Source organism: Cetorhinus maximus, unplaced genomic scaffold, assembly GCF_964194155.1.
Source record: "Cetorhinus maximus unplaced genomic scaffold, sCetMax3.hap1.1 HAP1_SCAFFOLD_600, whole genome shotgun sequence".
NCBI classification, from domain to species: Eukaryota; Metazoa; Chordata; class Chondrichthyes; order Lamniformes; family Cetorhinidae; genus Cetorhinus; species Cetorhinus maximus.
This window is the reverse complement of record NW_027596542.1, coordinates 142,501-157,844: the sequence shown is the minus strand read 5'-3', so window position 1 is coordinate 157,844 and position 15,344 is coordinate 142,501. Positions and strand designations below refer to the sequence as shown.

The 15,344-nt window shown below is 54.4% G+C and overlaps 1 protein-coding gene across 2 annotated transcripts in view; it reads left to right on the top strand.

Annotated features, from left to right (window-relative positions):
- Positions 1–15,344, top strand: part of LOC144674258 (splicing factor U2AF 65 kDa subunit) — a 51,113-nt gene that overhangs the window by 34,914 nt on the left and 855 nt on the right. The window lies entirely within an intron of this gene.

The window sequence follows — 15,344 nt, the reverse complement described above, 5'->3', positions numbered from 1 at the left end:
CCCTCCCTCACCCCTTTTCTCCCTATCTATGTAAGCTCCTCCAGCCCCTACAATTCTCCTGTTCTTATCCCCACCCTCCCTTATCCCCACCCTCCCTTATCCCCACCCTCCCTTATCCCCACCCTCCCTTATCCCCACCCTCCCTTATCCCCACCCTCCCTTATCCCCACCCTCCCTATCTCTGTAACCTCCTCCAGCCCCTACAATTCTCATCCTCCTGTTCAATTCCCTCTCTCACCCCCTCCCTCCCTATCTCTAACCTCCTCCAGCCCCTACAATTCTCATCCTCCTGTTCAAATCCCTCTCTCATCCCCTCCCTCCCTATCTCTGTAACCTCCTCCAGCCCCTACAATTCTCATCCTCCTGTTCAAATCCCTCTCTCATCCCCTCCCTCCCTATCTCTGTAACCTCCTCCAGCCCCTACAATCCTCATCCTCCTGTTCAAATCACTCCCTCACCCCCTTTCTCCCTATCTCTGTAACCTCCTCCAGCCCCTACAATTCCCATCCTCCTGTTCAAATCCCTCCCTCGCCCCCTCCCTCCCTATCTCTGTAACATCCTCCAGCACCTACAATTTTCATTCTCCTGTTCAAATCCCTCCCTCCCTATCTCTGTAACCTCCTCCAGCCCCAACAATTCTCATCCTCCTGTTCAAATCCCTCCCACGCCCCCTCCCTCCCTATCTCTGTAACCTCCTCCAGCCTCTACAATTCTCACCCTCCTGTTCAAACCCCTCATTTACCCCCTCCCTCCCTATCTCTGTAACCTCCTCCAGCCCAACATATCTCATCCTCCTGTTCAAATCCTCCCTCCCTCCCTCCCTCCCTCCCTCCCTCCCTCCCTCCCTCCCTCCCTCCCTCCCTCCCTCCCTCCCTCCCTCCCTCCCTCCCTCCCTCCCTCCCTATCTCTGTAACCTCCTCCAGTCCGACAATTCTCATCCTCCTGTTCAAACCTCTCCTTAACCCCTCCCTCCCTATCTCTGTAACCTCCTATAGCCCCTACAATTCTCATCTTCCTGTTCAAATCCCTCCCTCGCCCCTCCCTCCCTATCTCTGTAACCTCCTCCAGCCCCTACAATTCTCATCCTCCTGTTCAAATCCTCCCTCACCCCGTCTCTCTCTATATCTGTAACCTCCTCCAGCCAATACAATTCTCACCCTCCTGTTCAAATCGCTCACTTACCACCTCCCTCCCTCCTCCCTCCCTCCCTCCCTCCCTCCCTCCCTCCCTCCCTCCCTCCCTCCCTCCCTATCTCCGTAACCTTCTCCAGCCCAACATACCTCATCCTCCTGTTCAATTCGCTCCCTCACCCCCTCCCTCCCTCCCTCCCTCCCTCCCTCCCTCCCTCCCTCCCTCCCTCCCTCCCTCCCTATCTCTGTAACCTCCTCCATACCCGACAATTCTCATCCTCCTGTTCAAATCCCTCCTTAACCCCTCCCTCCCTATCTCTGTAACCTCCTCCAGCCCCTACAATTCTCATCCTCCTGTTCAATTCCCTCTCTCAATTCCTCCCTCCCTATCTCTATAACCCACTCCAGCCACTACAATTCTCAACCTCCTGTTCAAATCCCTGCCTTGCCCCCTCCCCCCAAATCTGTAACCTCCTCCAGCCCCTACAATTCTCATCCTTCTGTTCAAATCAATCCCTCCCTCCCTCCCTCCCTCCCTCCCTCCCTCCCTCCCCCCTCCCTCCCCCCTCCCTCCCTCCCTCCCCCCTCCCTCCCCCCTGCCTCCATCCCTCCCCCCTCCCTCCCTCACCCCCTCCCTCCCTCACCCCCTCCCTCCCTCACCCCCTCCCTCCCTCACCCCCTCCCTCCCTCACCCCCTCCCTCCCTCACCCCCTCCCTCCCTATCTCTGTAACCTCCACTAGCCCCTACAATTCTCATCCTCCTGTTCAAATCCCTCCCTCACCCGCTCCTCCCTCACCCGCTCCTCCCTCACCCGCTCCTCCCTCCCTATCTCTAACCTCTGCCAGCCCCTACAATTCTCATCCTCCCGTTCAAATCTCTCCCTCAGCCCCTCCCTCCCTATCTCTGTAAACTCCTCCAAGCCCTACTAATATTATCTTCCTGTTCAAATCCCTCCATCGCCCCCTCAATCCAGATCTCTAACTTCCTCCAGCCCCTACAATTCGCATCCTCCTTTTCAAATTCCTCCCTCCCTCCCTCCCTCCCTCCCTCCCTCCCTCCCTCCCTCCCTCCCTCCCTCCCTCCCTCCCGATCTCTGTAACCTCCTGTAGCCCCTACAATTCTCATCCTCCTGTTCAAACCCCTCCCTCCCTATCTCTGCAACCTCCTCCAGCCCCTACAATTCTCATCCTCCTGTTCAAATCCCTCCCTCACCCCCTCCCTCCCTATCTCTGTAACCTCCTCCAGCCCCTACAATTCTCATCCTCCTGTTCAAATCCCTCCCTCACCCCCTCCCTCCCTCACCACCTCCCTCACCCCCTCCCTCCCTCCCTCCCTCCCTCCCTCACCCCCTCCCTCCCTCACCCCCTCCCTCCCTCACCCACTCCCTCCCTCACCCCCTCCCTCCCTCACCCCCTCCCTCCCTCACCCCCAACCTCCCTAACCCCCAACCTCCCTCACTCTCTCCCTCACCCCCTCCCTCACCCCCTCCCTCCCTCACTCCCTCCGTCCCTATCTCTGTAACCTCCTCTAGACCCTACAATTCTCATCCTCCTGTTCAAACCCCTCCCTCCCTATCTCTGTAACCACCTCCAGCCCCTACAATTCTCATCCTCCTGTTCAAATCCCTCCCTCACCCCCTCCCTCCCTATCTCTGTAACCTCCTACAACCCATACAATTCTCATTCTCCTGTTCAAATCCCTCCCTCATCCCCTCCCTCCCTATCTCTGTATCCTCCTCCAGCCCCTAGAATTCTCATCCTCCTGTTCAAATACTTCCCTCGCCCCCTCCCTAACTCGGTAACCTCCTCCAGCCCCTACAATTCTCATCCTCCTGTTCAAATCCCTCCCTCATCCCCTTCCTCCCTATCTCTGTAACCTCCTCCAGGCCCTACAATTCCCATCCTCCTGTTCAAACCCCTCCCTCCCTATCTCTGTAACCTACTCCAGTCCCTACAATTCTCATCCTCCTGTTCAAATCCCTCCCTCACCCCTTTTCTCCCTATCTATGTAAGCTCCTCCAGCCCCTACAATTCTCATCCTCCTGTTCAAATCCCTCCCTTATCCCCTCCCTCCCTATCTCTGTAACCTCCTCCAGCCCCTACAATTCTCATCCTCCTGTTCAAATCCCTCCCTTATCCCCACCCTCCCTTATCCCCACCCTCCCTTATCCCCACCCTCCCTTATCCCCACCCTCCCTATCTCTGTAACCTCCTCCAGCCCCTACAATTCTCATCTTCCTGTTCAAATCCCTCCCTCACCCCCTCTCTCACTATCTTTGTAACCTCCTCCAGCCTCTACAATTCTCACCCTCCTGTTCAAACCCCTCACTTACCCCCTCCCTCCCTATCTCTGTAACCTCCTCCAGCTCCTACAATTCTCATCCTCCTGTTCAATTCCCTCTCTCACCCCCTCCCTCCCTATCTCTGTAACCTCCTCCAGCCCCTACAATTCTCATCCTCCTGTTCAAATCCCTCTCTCATCCCCTCCCTCCCTATCTCTGTAACCTCCTCTAGCCCCTACAATCCTCATCCTCCTGTTCAAATCACTCCCTCACCCCCTTTCTCCCTATCTCTGTAACCTCCTCCAGCCCCTACAATTCCCATCCTCCTGTTCAAATCCCTCCCTCGCCCCCTCCCTCGCCCCCTCCCTCCCTATCTCTGTAACATCCTCCAGCACCTACAATTTTCATTCTCCTGTTCAAATCCCTCCCTCCCTATCTCTGTAACCTCCTCCAGCCCCGACAATTCTCATCCTCCTGTTCAAATCCCTCCCATGCCACCTCCCTCCCTATCTCTGTAACCTCCTCCAGCCTCTACAATTCTCACCCTCCTGTTCAAACCCCTCATTTACCCCCTCCCTCCCTATCTCTGTAACCTCCTCCAGCCCAACATATCTCATCCTCCTGTTCAAATCCCTCCCTCCCTATCTCTGTAACCTCCTCCAGTCCCGACAATTCTCATCCTCCTGTTCAAACCCCTCCTTAACCCCTCCCTCCCTATCTCTGTATCCTCCTCCAGCCCCTACAATTCTCATCCTCCTGTTCAAATCCCTCCCTCACCCCCTCCTTCCCTCTCTCTGTAACCTCCTCCAGTCCCTACAATTCTCATCCTCCTGTTCAAATCCCTCCCTCACCCCCTCTCTCTCTATCTCTGTAACCTCCTCCAGCCAATACAATTCTCACCCTCCTGTTCAAACCCCTCACTTACCCCCTCCCTCCCTATCTCTGTAACCTCCTACAGCCCCTACAATTCTCATCTTCCTGTTCAAATCCCCCCCTCGCCCTCTCCCTCCCTATCTCTGTAACCTCCTCCAGCCCCTACAATTCTCATCCTCCTGTTCAAATCCCTCCCTCACCCCGTCTCTCTCTATCTCTGTAACCTCCTCCAGCCAATACAATTCTCACCCTCCTGTTCAAATCCCTCACTACCAACTCCCTCACTCCCTCCCTCCCTATCTCCGTAACCTTCTCCAGCCCAACATACCTCGTCCTCCTGTTCAATTCGCTCCCTCACCCCCTCCCTCCCTATCTCTGTAACCTCCTCCATTCCCGACAATTCTCATCCTCCTGTTCAAATCCCTCCTTAACCACTCCTTCCCTCTCTCTGTAACCTCCTCCAGCCCCGACAAGCTCATCCTCCTGTTCAAATCCATCCAAGGCCTCTCAACCCCTCCCTCCCTATCTCTGTAACCTCCTCCATCCCCTACAATTCTCATCCTCCTGTTCAATTCCCTCCCTCGCCCCCTCCCTCCCTATCTCAATAACCCACTCCAGCCCCTACAATTCTCATCCTCCTGTTCAAATCCCTCCCTCACCCCGTCTCTCTCTATCTCTGTAACCTCCTCCAGCCAATACAATTCTCACCCTCCTGTTCAAATCCCTCACTACCAACTCCCTCACTCCCTCCCTCCCTATCTCCGTAACCTTCTCCAGCCCAACATACCTCGTCCTCCTGTTCAATTCGCTCCCTCACCCCCTCCCTCCCTATCTCTGTAACCTCCTCCATTCCCGACAATTCTCATCCTCCTGTTCAAATCCCTCCTTAACCACTCCTTCCCTCTCTCTGTAACCTCCTCCAGCCCCGACAAGCTCATCCTCCTGTTCAAATCCATCCAAGGCCTCTCAACCCCTCCCTCCCTATCTCTGTAACCTCCTCCATCCCCTACAATTCTCATCCTCCTGTTCAAATCCCTCCCTCGCCCCCTCCCTCCCTATCTCAATAACCCACTCCAGCCACTACAATTCTCAACCTCCTGTTCAAATCCTTGCCTTGCCCCCTCCCCCCCAACTCTGTAACCTCCTCAAGCCCCTACAATTCTCATCCTCCTGTTCAAATCCCTCCCTCACCCCCTCCCTCTCTATCTCTGTAACCTCCTCCAGCCAATACAATTCTCACCCTCCTGTTCAAACCCCTCACTTACCCCCTCCCTCCCTATCTCTGTAACCTCCTACAGCCCCTACAATTCTCATCTTCCTGTTCAAATCCCTCCCTCGCCCCCTCCCTCCCTATCTCTGTAACCTCCTCCAGCCCCTACAATTCTCATCCTCCTGTTCAAATCCCTCCCTCACCCCGTCTCTCTCTATCTCTGTAACCTCCTCCAGCCAATACAATTCTCACCCTCCTGTTCAAATCCCTCACTTACCAACTCCCTCCCTCCCTCCCTATCTCCGTAACCTTCTCCAGCCCAACATACCTCGTCCTCCTGTTCAATTCGCTCCCTCACCCCCTCCCTCCCTATCTCTGTAACCTCCTCCATTCCCGACAATTCTCATCCTCCTGTTCAAATCACTCCTTAACCCCTCCCTCCCTATCTCTGTAACCTCCTCCATTCCCGACAATTCTCATCCTCCTGTTCAAATCCCTCCTTTACCCCTCCCTCTCTATCTCTGTAACCTCCTCCATCCCCTACAATTCTCATCCTCCTGTTGAAATCCCTCCCTCACACCCTCCTTCCCTCTCTCTGTAACCTCCTCCAGCCCCGACAAGCTCATCCTCCTGTTCAAATCCATCCAAGGCCTCTCAACCCCTCCCTCCCTATCTCTGTAACCTCCTCCATCCCCTACAATTCTCATCCTCCTGTTCAATTCCCTCTCTCACCCCCTCCCTTCCCATCTTTGGAACCTCCTCCAGCCCCTACAATTCTCATCCTCCTGTTCAAATCCCACCCGCATCTCTTCCTTCCCTATCTCTATAACCTCCTTCACCCTCTACAATTCTCATCCTCCTGTTCAAGTCCCTCTCTCAATTCCTCCCTCCCTATCTCAATAACCCACTCCAGCCACTACAATTCTCATCCTCCTGTTCAAATCCCTCCCTCACCCCCTCCCTCTCTATCTCTGTAACCTCCTCCAGCCAATACAATTCTCACCCTCCTGTTCAAATCCCTCCCTCACCCCCTCCCTCTCTATCTCTGTAACCTCCTCCAGCCCCTACAATTCTCATCCTCCTGTTCAAACCCCTCACTTACCCCCTCCCTCCCTATCTCTGTAACCTCCTACAGCCCCTACAATTCTCATCTTCCTGTTCAAATCCCTCCCTCACCCCCTCCCTCTCTATCTCTGTAACCTCCTCCATCCCCTACAATTCTCATCCTCCTGTTGAAATCCCTCCCTCCCCATCTTTGTAACCTCCTCCAGCCTCTACAATTCTCACCCTCCTGTTCAAACCCCTCATTTACCCCCTCCCTGCTTATCTCTGTAACCTCCTCCAGCCCAACATATCTCATCCTCCTGTTCAAATCCCTCCCTCACCCCCTCCCTCCCTCCCTACCTTTGTAACCTCCTCCAGCCCCTACAATTCTCCTCCTCCTGTTCAAATCCCTCCCTCACCCCCTCCCTCCCTATCTCTGTAACCTCCTCCAGCCCCTACAATTCTCATCCTCCTGTTCAAATTCTTCCCTCGCCCCCTCCCTCCCTCCCTATCTCTGTAACCTCCTCCAGCCCCTACAATTCTCATCCTCCTGTTCAAATCCCTCCCTCATCCCCTCCCTCCGTATCTCTGTAACCTCTTTTAGCCCCTACAATTCTCATCCTCCTGTTCCAATCCCTCCCTCACCCCCTCCCTCCCTCCCTCACCCCCTCCCTCCCTCCCTCACCCCCTCCCTCCCTCCCTCACCCCCTCCCTCCCTATCTCTCTAACCTCTTCTAGACCCTACAAATCTCATCCTCCTATTCCAATCCCTCCCTCACCCTCTCCCTCCCTCACCCCCTCCCTCCCTATCTCTGTAACCTCCACCGTACTCATCCTCCTCTGCAAATCCTTCCCTCACCCCCTCCCTCCCTATCTCTGTAACCTCCTCCAGCCCCTACAATTCTCATCCTCCTGTTCCAAACCCTCCCTCACCCCCTCCCTCCATATCTCTGTAACCTCCACTAGCCCCTACCATTCTCATCCTCCTGTTCAAATCCCTCCCTCACCCGCTCCTCCCTCCCTATCTCTAACCTTCTCTAGCCCCTACAATTCGCATCCTCCTTTTCAAATCCCTCCCTCCTCCCCTCCCTCCCTATCTCTGTAGCCTCCTCCAGCCCCTACAATTCTCATCCTCCCGTTGAAATCCCTCCCTTGCCCCCGCCCTGCTTATCTCTGTAACCTCCTCCAGCCCCTACAGTTCTCATCCTCCTGTTCCAATCCCTCCATGGCCCCTCGCCCCCTCCCTCCCTATCCCTGTAACCTCCTCCAGTCCCTGCAATTCTCATCTCCTGTTCAAATCCCTCCCTCTCCCCCTCCCACTCCCCCTCCCTCCTTAGCTCTGTAATCTTCTCCAGCCCCTACAATTCTCATCCTCCTGTTCAAATCCCTCCCTGACCCCCTCGCTCCCTATGTCTATAACCTCCTCCAGCTCGTACAATTGTCAACTTCCTGTTCAAATCCCTCCTTCACCCCCTCCCTCCCTATCTCTATAACCTCCTCCAGCCCCTACAATTCTCATCCTCGTATTCAAGTCCCTCCATGTCCCCTCAACACCTCCCTCCATATCTCTGGAATCTCCTCCAGCCCCTACAATTCTCATCCTCCTGATCAAATCCCTCACTCACCCCCTCCCTCCCTATCTCTGTAACTTGCTCCAGCCCCAGAAATCTCATCCTCCTGTTCAAATCCCTCCCTCACCCCTTCCCTCATTATCCCTGTAACCTCCTCCAGCCCCTCTAATTCTCATCCTCCTGTTCAAATCCCTTCCTCACCCCCTCCCTCCCTATCTCTGTAACCTCCTCCAGCTCCTACAATTCTCATCCTCCTGTTCAAATCCCTTCCTCAACCCCTCCCTCCCTATCTCTGTAACCTCCTCCAGCCCGTACAATTCTCATCCTCCTGTTCAAATCCCTCCGTCACCCCCATCTCCCCATCTCTGTAACCTCCTCCAGCCTCTACAATTCTCATCCTCCTGTTCAAATCCCTCCGTCACCCCCATCTCCCTATCTCTGTAACCTCCTCCAGCCCCTACAAATCTCATCCTCCTGTTCAAACCCCTCCCTCCCTATCTCTGTAACCTCCTCCAGCCCCTACAATTCTCATCCTCCTGTTTAAATCCTTCCCTGACCCCCTCGCTCCCTATGTCTATAACCTCCTCCAGCTCGTACAATTATCAACCTCCTGTTCAAATCCCTCCTTCATCCCCTCCCTCCCTATCTCTAAAACCTCCTCCAGCCCCTACAATTCTCATCCTCCGATTCAAGTCCCTCCATGTAACCTCAACCCCTTCCTCCCTATCTCTGGAACCTTCTCCAGCCCTTACAATTCCCATGCTCCTGTTCAAATCCCTCCCTCATCCCCTCCCTCCTTATCTTTGTAGCCTTCTCCAGCCCCTACAATTCTCATCCTCCTGTTCAAACCCCTCCCTCCCTATCTCTGTAACCTCCTCCAGCCCCTACATTCTCATCCTCCTGTTCAAATCCCTCCCTTATTCCCTCCCTCACTAGCTCTGTAACCTCCTCCAGCCCCTACAATTCTCATCCTCCTGTTTAAATCCTTCCCTGACCCCCTCGCTCCCTATGTCTATAACCTCCTCCAGCTCGTACAATTATCAACCTCCTGTTCAAATCCCTCCTTCATCCCCTCCCTCCCTATCTCTATAACCTCCTCCAGCCCCTACAATTCTCATCCTCCGATTCAAGTCCCTCCATGTAACCTCAACCCCTCCCTCCCTATCTCTGGAACCTCCTCCAGCCCTTACAATTCCCATCCTCGTGTTCAAATCCCTCCCTCACCCCCTCCCTCCCTCCCTCCCTCCCTCCCTCCCTATCTCTGGAACCTCCTCCAGCCCGTACAATTCGCATCCTCCTTTTCAAATCCCTCCCTCCCTATCTCTGAAATCCCTTTCAGCCCCTACAAATCACATCCCCCTGTTGAAATATCTCCATGGCCCCTCAATCCACTCCCTCCCTATCTCTGGAATCTCCACCAGCCCCTCCGATTCTCATCCTCCTGATCAAATCCCTCCCTCACCCCCTCCCTCCCAATCTCTGTAACTTCCTCCAGCCCCACAAATCTCATCCTCCTGTTCAAATCCCTCCCTCACCCCTTCCCTCCCTTTCCGTGTAAACTCCTCCAGCCCCTACAAATCGCATCCTCCTGTTCAAATCCCTCCCTCACCCCCTCCCTCCCTATCTCTGTAACCCCCTCCAGCCCCTACAATTCTCATCCCTCTGTTCAAATCCCTCCCTCACCCCCTCCCTCCCTATCTCTGTAACCTGCTCCAGCCCCTACAATTCTCATCCTCCTGTTCCAATCCCTCCATGGCACCTCGCCCCCTCCCTCCCTATCTCTGCAACCTCCTCCAGCCCCTACAATTCTCATCCTCCTGTTCAAATCCCTCCCTCACCCCCTCCCTCCCTATCTCTGCAACCTCCTCCAGCCCCTACAATTCTCATCCTCCTGTTCAAATCCCTCCCTCACCCCCTCCCTCCCTATCTCTGTAACCTCCTCCAGCCCCTGTAAATCTCATCCTCCTGTTCAAATCCCTCCGTCACCCCCATCTCTGTAACCTCCTCCAGCCCCGGCAATTCTTATCCTCCTGTTCAAATCCCTCCCTCACCCCCTCCCTATCTCTGTATCCTCCTCCAGCCCCTACAATACTCATCCTCCTGTTCAAATCCCTCCCTCATCCCCTTCCTCCCTATCTCTGTAACCTCCACCATACTCATCCTCCTGTTCAAATCCCTTCCTCACCCCCTCCCCCCATCTCTGTAACCTCCTCCAGCCCCTACAATTCTCACCCCCCTGTTCAAATCCCTCCCTCGCCCCCTCCCTCTATATCTCTGTAACCTCCTCCAGCCCCTACAATTCTCATCCTCCTGTCCAAATCCCTCCCTCACCTCTGCCCTCCTTATCTCTGTAATATCCCACAGACCCTACAATTCTCATCCTCCTGTCCAAATCCCTCCCTCACCTCTGCCCTCCTTATCTCTGTAATATCCCACAGACCCTACAATTCTCATCATCCTGTTCAAATCCTTCCCTCATCCCCTCCCTCTTTATCTCCGTAACCTCCTCCAGCCCCTACAATTGTCATCCTCCTGTTCAAATCCCTCCCTCTCCCCCTCCCTCCCTATCTATGTAACCTCCTCCAGCCCCTACAATTCTCATTCTCCCGTTGAAATCCCTCTCTTCCTCCGCCCCTCCCTCCCTATCTCTGTAAGCGCCTCCAGCCCCTACAATTCTCCTCCTCCTGTTCAAATCCCTCCCTCGCCCCCTCCTTCTCTATCTCTGGAACCTCCTCCAGCACCTACAATTCTCATCCTCCTGTACAAATCCCTCCCTCACCCCCTCCCTCCCTATCTCCGTATCCTCCTCCAGCACCTACAATTCTCATCCTCCTGTTCCAAACCCTCCCTCAACCCCTCCCTCCCTATCTCTGTAACCTCCACTAGCCCCTATAATTCTCATCCTTCTGTTCAAATCAATCCCTCCCTCCCTCCCTCCCTCCCTCCAGCCCGTACAATTCTCATCCTCCTGTCCAAATCCCTACCTCACCTCTGCCCTCCCTATCTCTGTAATATCCCACAGCCTCTACAATTCTCATCCTCCTGTTCAAATCCTTCCCTCATCCCCTCCCTCTCTATCTCTGTAACCTCCTCCAGGCCCTACAATTCCCATCCTCCTGTTCAAATCCCTCCATCGCACCCTCCCTCCTTATATCTAACCTCCTCCAGCCCCTACAATTCTCATCTTCCTGTTCAAATCCCTCCCTCGCCCCCTCCCTCCCTATCTCTGTAACCTCCTCCAGCCCCTACAATTCTCATCCTCCTGTTCAAATCCCTCCCTCACCCCCTCTCTCTATCTCTGTAACCTCCTCCAGCCAATACAATTCTCACCCTCCTGTTCAAACCCCTCACTTACCCCCTCCCTCCCTATATCTGTAACCTCCTACAGCCTCTACAATTCTCATCTTCCTGTTCAAATCCCTCCCTCGCCCCCTCCCTCCCTATATCTGTAACCTCCTCCAGCCCCTACAATTCTCATCCTCCTGTTCAAATCCCTCCCTCACCCCTTCTCTCTCTAACTCTGTAACCTTCTCCAGCCAATACAATTCTCATCCTCCTGTTCAAACCCCTCACATACCACCTCCCTCCCTCCCTCCCTATCTCTGTAACCCTCTCCAGCCCAACATACCTCATCGTCCTGTTCAATTCGCTCCCTCACCCCCTCCCTATCTCTGTAACCTCCTCCATTCCCGACAATTCTCATCCTCCTGTTCAAATCCCTCCTTAACCCCTCCCTCCCTATCTCTGTAACCTCCTCCATCCCCTACAATTCTCATCCTCCTGTTGAAATCCCTCCCTCACCCCCTCCTTCCCTCTCTCTGTAACCTCCTCCAGCCCCGACAATGCTCATCCTCCTGTTCAAATCCATCCAAGGCCCCTCAACCCCTCCCTCCCTCTCTCTGTAACCTCCTCCATCCCCAACAATTCTCATCCTCCTGTTCAATTCCCTCTCTCACCCCCTCCCTTCCCATCTCTGGAACCTCCTCCAGCCCCTATAATTCTCATCCTCCTGTTCAAATCCCACCCGCATCTCTTCCTTCCCTATCTCTATAACCTCCTTCACCCTGTACAATTCTCATCCTCCTGTTCAATTCCCTCTCTCAATTCCTCCCTCCCTATCTCTATAACCCACTCCAGCCCCTACAATTCTCATCCTTCTGTTCAAATCCCTCCCTTCCTCCCTCCCTCCCTCCCTCCATCCCACCCTCCCTCCCACCCTCCCTCCCTCCCTCCCTCCCTCCCTCCCTCCCTCCCTCCCTCCCTCCCTCCCTCCCTCCCTCCCACCCTCCCTCCCTCCCTCCCACCCTCTGTAACCTCCTCCAGCCCGTACAATTCTCATCCTCCTGTCCAAATCCCTACCTCACCTCTGCCCTCCCTATCTCTGTAATATCCCACAGCCTCTACAATTCTCATCCTCCTGTTCAAATCCTTCCCTCATCCCCTCCCTCTCTATCTCTGTAACCTCCTCCAGCCCCTACAATTCTCATCCTCCTGTTCAAATCCTTCCCACATCCCCTCCCTCTCTATCTCTGTAACCTCCTCCAGCCCCTACAATTCCCATCCTCCTGTTCAAATCCCTCCATCGCACCCTCCCTCCTTATATCTAACCTCCTCCAGCCTCTACAATTCTCATCCTCCTGTTAAAATCCCTCGCTCTCCCCCTTCGTCTCTATCTCTGTAACCTCCTCCAGTCCCTACAATTCTCATCCTCCTGTTCAAATCCCTCCCTCACCACTTTTCTCCCTATCTCTGTAACCTCCTCCAGCCCCTACAATTCTCATCCTCCTGTTCCAATCCCCCCTCACCCACTCCCTCCCTATCCCTGTAACCTCCTCCAGCCCCATAAATCTCATCCTCCTGTTGCAATCCCTCCCTCACCCCCTCCCTCCCTATCTCTGGAACCTCCTCCAGCCCCTACAATTCTCATCCTTCAGTTCAAATTCCTTCCTCAACCCCTCCCTCCCTATCTCTGTAACCTCCTCCAACCCCTACAAATCTCACCCTCCTTTTCAAATCCCTCGCTCATCCCCTCCCTCCCTATCTCTGTAACCTCCTCCAACCCCGACAATTCTTATCCCCCTGTTCAAATCTCTCCCTCACCCCCTCCCTCCCTATCTCTGTAACCTCCTTCAGACCCTTCAATTCTTATACTCCTGTACAAATCCCTCCCTCACCTCTGCCCTCCTTATCTCTGTAATATCCCACAGACCCTCCAATTCTCATCCTCCTGTTCAAATCCTTCCCTCATCCCCTCCCTCTCTATCTCTGTAACCTCCTCCAGCCCCTACAATTCTCATCCTCCTGTTCAAATCCCTCCCTCGCCCCCTCCCTCCCTACCTTTGTAACCTCCTCCAACCCCTACAATTCTCATCCTCCTGTTCAAATCCCTCCTTCACCCACTCCCTCCCTATCTATGTAACCTCCTCCAGCCCCTACAATTCTCATCCTCCCGTTGAAATCCCTTTCTCCCTCCGCCCCTCCCTCCCTATCTCAGTAAGCGCATCCAGCCCCTACAATTCTCCTCCTCCTGATCAAATCCCTCCCTCACCCCCTTCCTCCCTATCTCTGTAACCTCCTCCAGCACCTACAATTCTCATCCTCCTGTTCTAAACCCTCCCTCACCTCCTCTCTCCCTATCTCTGGAACCTCCACTAGCCCCTACAATTCTCCTCCTCCTGTTCAAATACCTCCCTCACCCCCTCCCTCTCTATCTCTGTAACCTCCTCCAGCACCAACAATTCTCATCCTCCTGTTCAAATCCCTCCCTCTCCCCCTCCCTCCCTATCTCTGTAACTTCCACTAGCCCCTATAATTCTCATCCTCCCGTTCAAATCCCTCCCTCACCCGCTCCCTCCCTATCTCTGTAACCTCCTCCATCCCGTACAATACTCATCCTCCTGTTCAAGTCCCTCCCTCTCACCCTTCCTCCCTATCTCTGTAAACTCCTCCAGGCCCGACAACTCTCATCCTCCTGTTCAAATCCCTCCCTCCTCCCCTCCCTCCCTATCTCTGTAACCTCTTCCAGCCCCTACAATTCTCATCCTCCCGTTGAAATCCCTCCCTCGCCCCCTTCCTCCTTATCTCTGTAAACTCCTCCAGCCCCTACAATTCTCACCATCCTGTTGAAATCCCTCCTTCATCCCTCCCTCCCTCCCTATCTCTGTAACCTCCTCCAGCCCCTACAATTCTCATCCTCCTGTTCAAATCCCTCCCTCACCCCCTCCCTCCCTATCTCTGTAACATCCTCCAGCCCCTACAATTCTCATCCTCCAGTTCAAATCCCTCCCTCACCCCCTCCCTCCCTATCTCTTTAACCTCCTCCAGCCCCTACAATTCTCATCCTCCAGTTCAAATCCCTCCCTCACCCCCATCTCCCCATCTCTGTAACCTCCTACAGCTTGTACAAATCTCACCCTCCTTTTCAAATCCCTCGCTCATCCCCTCCCTCCCTATCTCTGTAACCTCCTCCAGCCCCGACAATTCTTATCCTCCTGTACAAATCCCTCCCTTTCCACCTCTGTAACCTCCTCATGGCCATATTAATATCATCCTCCTGTTCAAATCCCTTCCTCACTCCCTCCCTCCCTATCTTCTTAACCTCCTCCACCCCCTACAATTCTCATCCTCCTGTTCAAATCCCTCCCTCACCCCCTCCCTCCCTATCTCTGGAACCTCCTCCAGCCTCTACAATTCTCAACCTCCTGTTCAAATCCCTCCCTCACCCCCTCCCTCCCTATCTCTGTAACCTCCTCCAGCACCTACAATTCTCATCCTCCTGTTCAAATCCCTCCCTCACCCCCTCCCTTCCTATCTCTGGAACCTCCTCCAGCCCCTACAATCCTCACCCTTCTCTTCAAATCCCTCCCTTGTCCTCTCCCTCCCTATCTCTGTAACCTCCGCCATACTCATCCTCCTCTTCAAATCCCTCGCTCACCCCCTCCCTCCCTATCTCTGTAACATCCACCAAACTCATCCTCCTGTTCAAATCCCTTCCTCACCCCTTCCCTCCCTATCTCTGTAACCTCCTCCAGCCCCTACAATTCTCACGCCCCTGTTCAAATCCCTCCCTCGCCCCCTCCCTCCATATCTCTGTAACCTCCTCCAGCCCCTACAATTCTCATCCTCCTGTCCAAATCCCTCCCTCACCTCTGCCCTCCTTATCTCTGTAATATCCCACAGACCCTCCAATTCTCCTCCTCCTGTTCAAATCCCTCCCTCACCCCCTCCCTCTCTA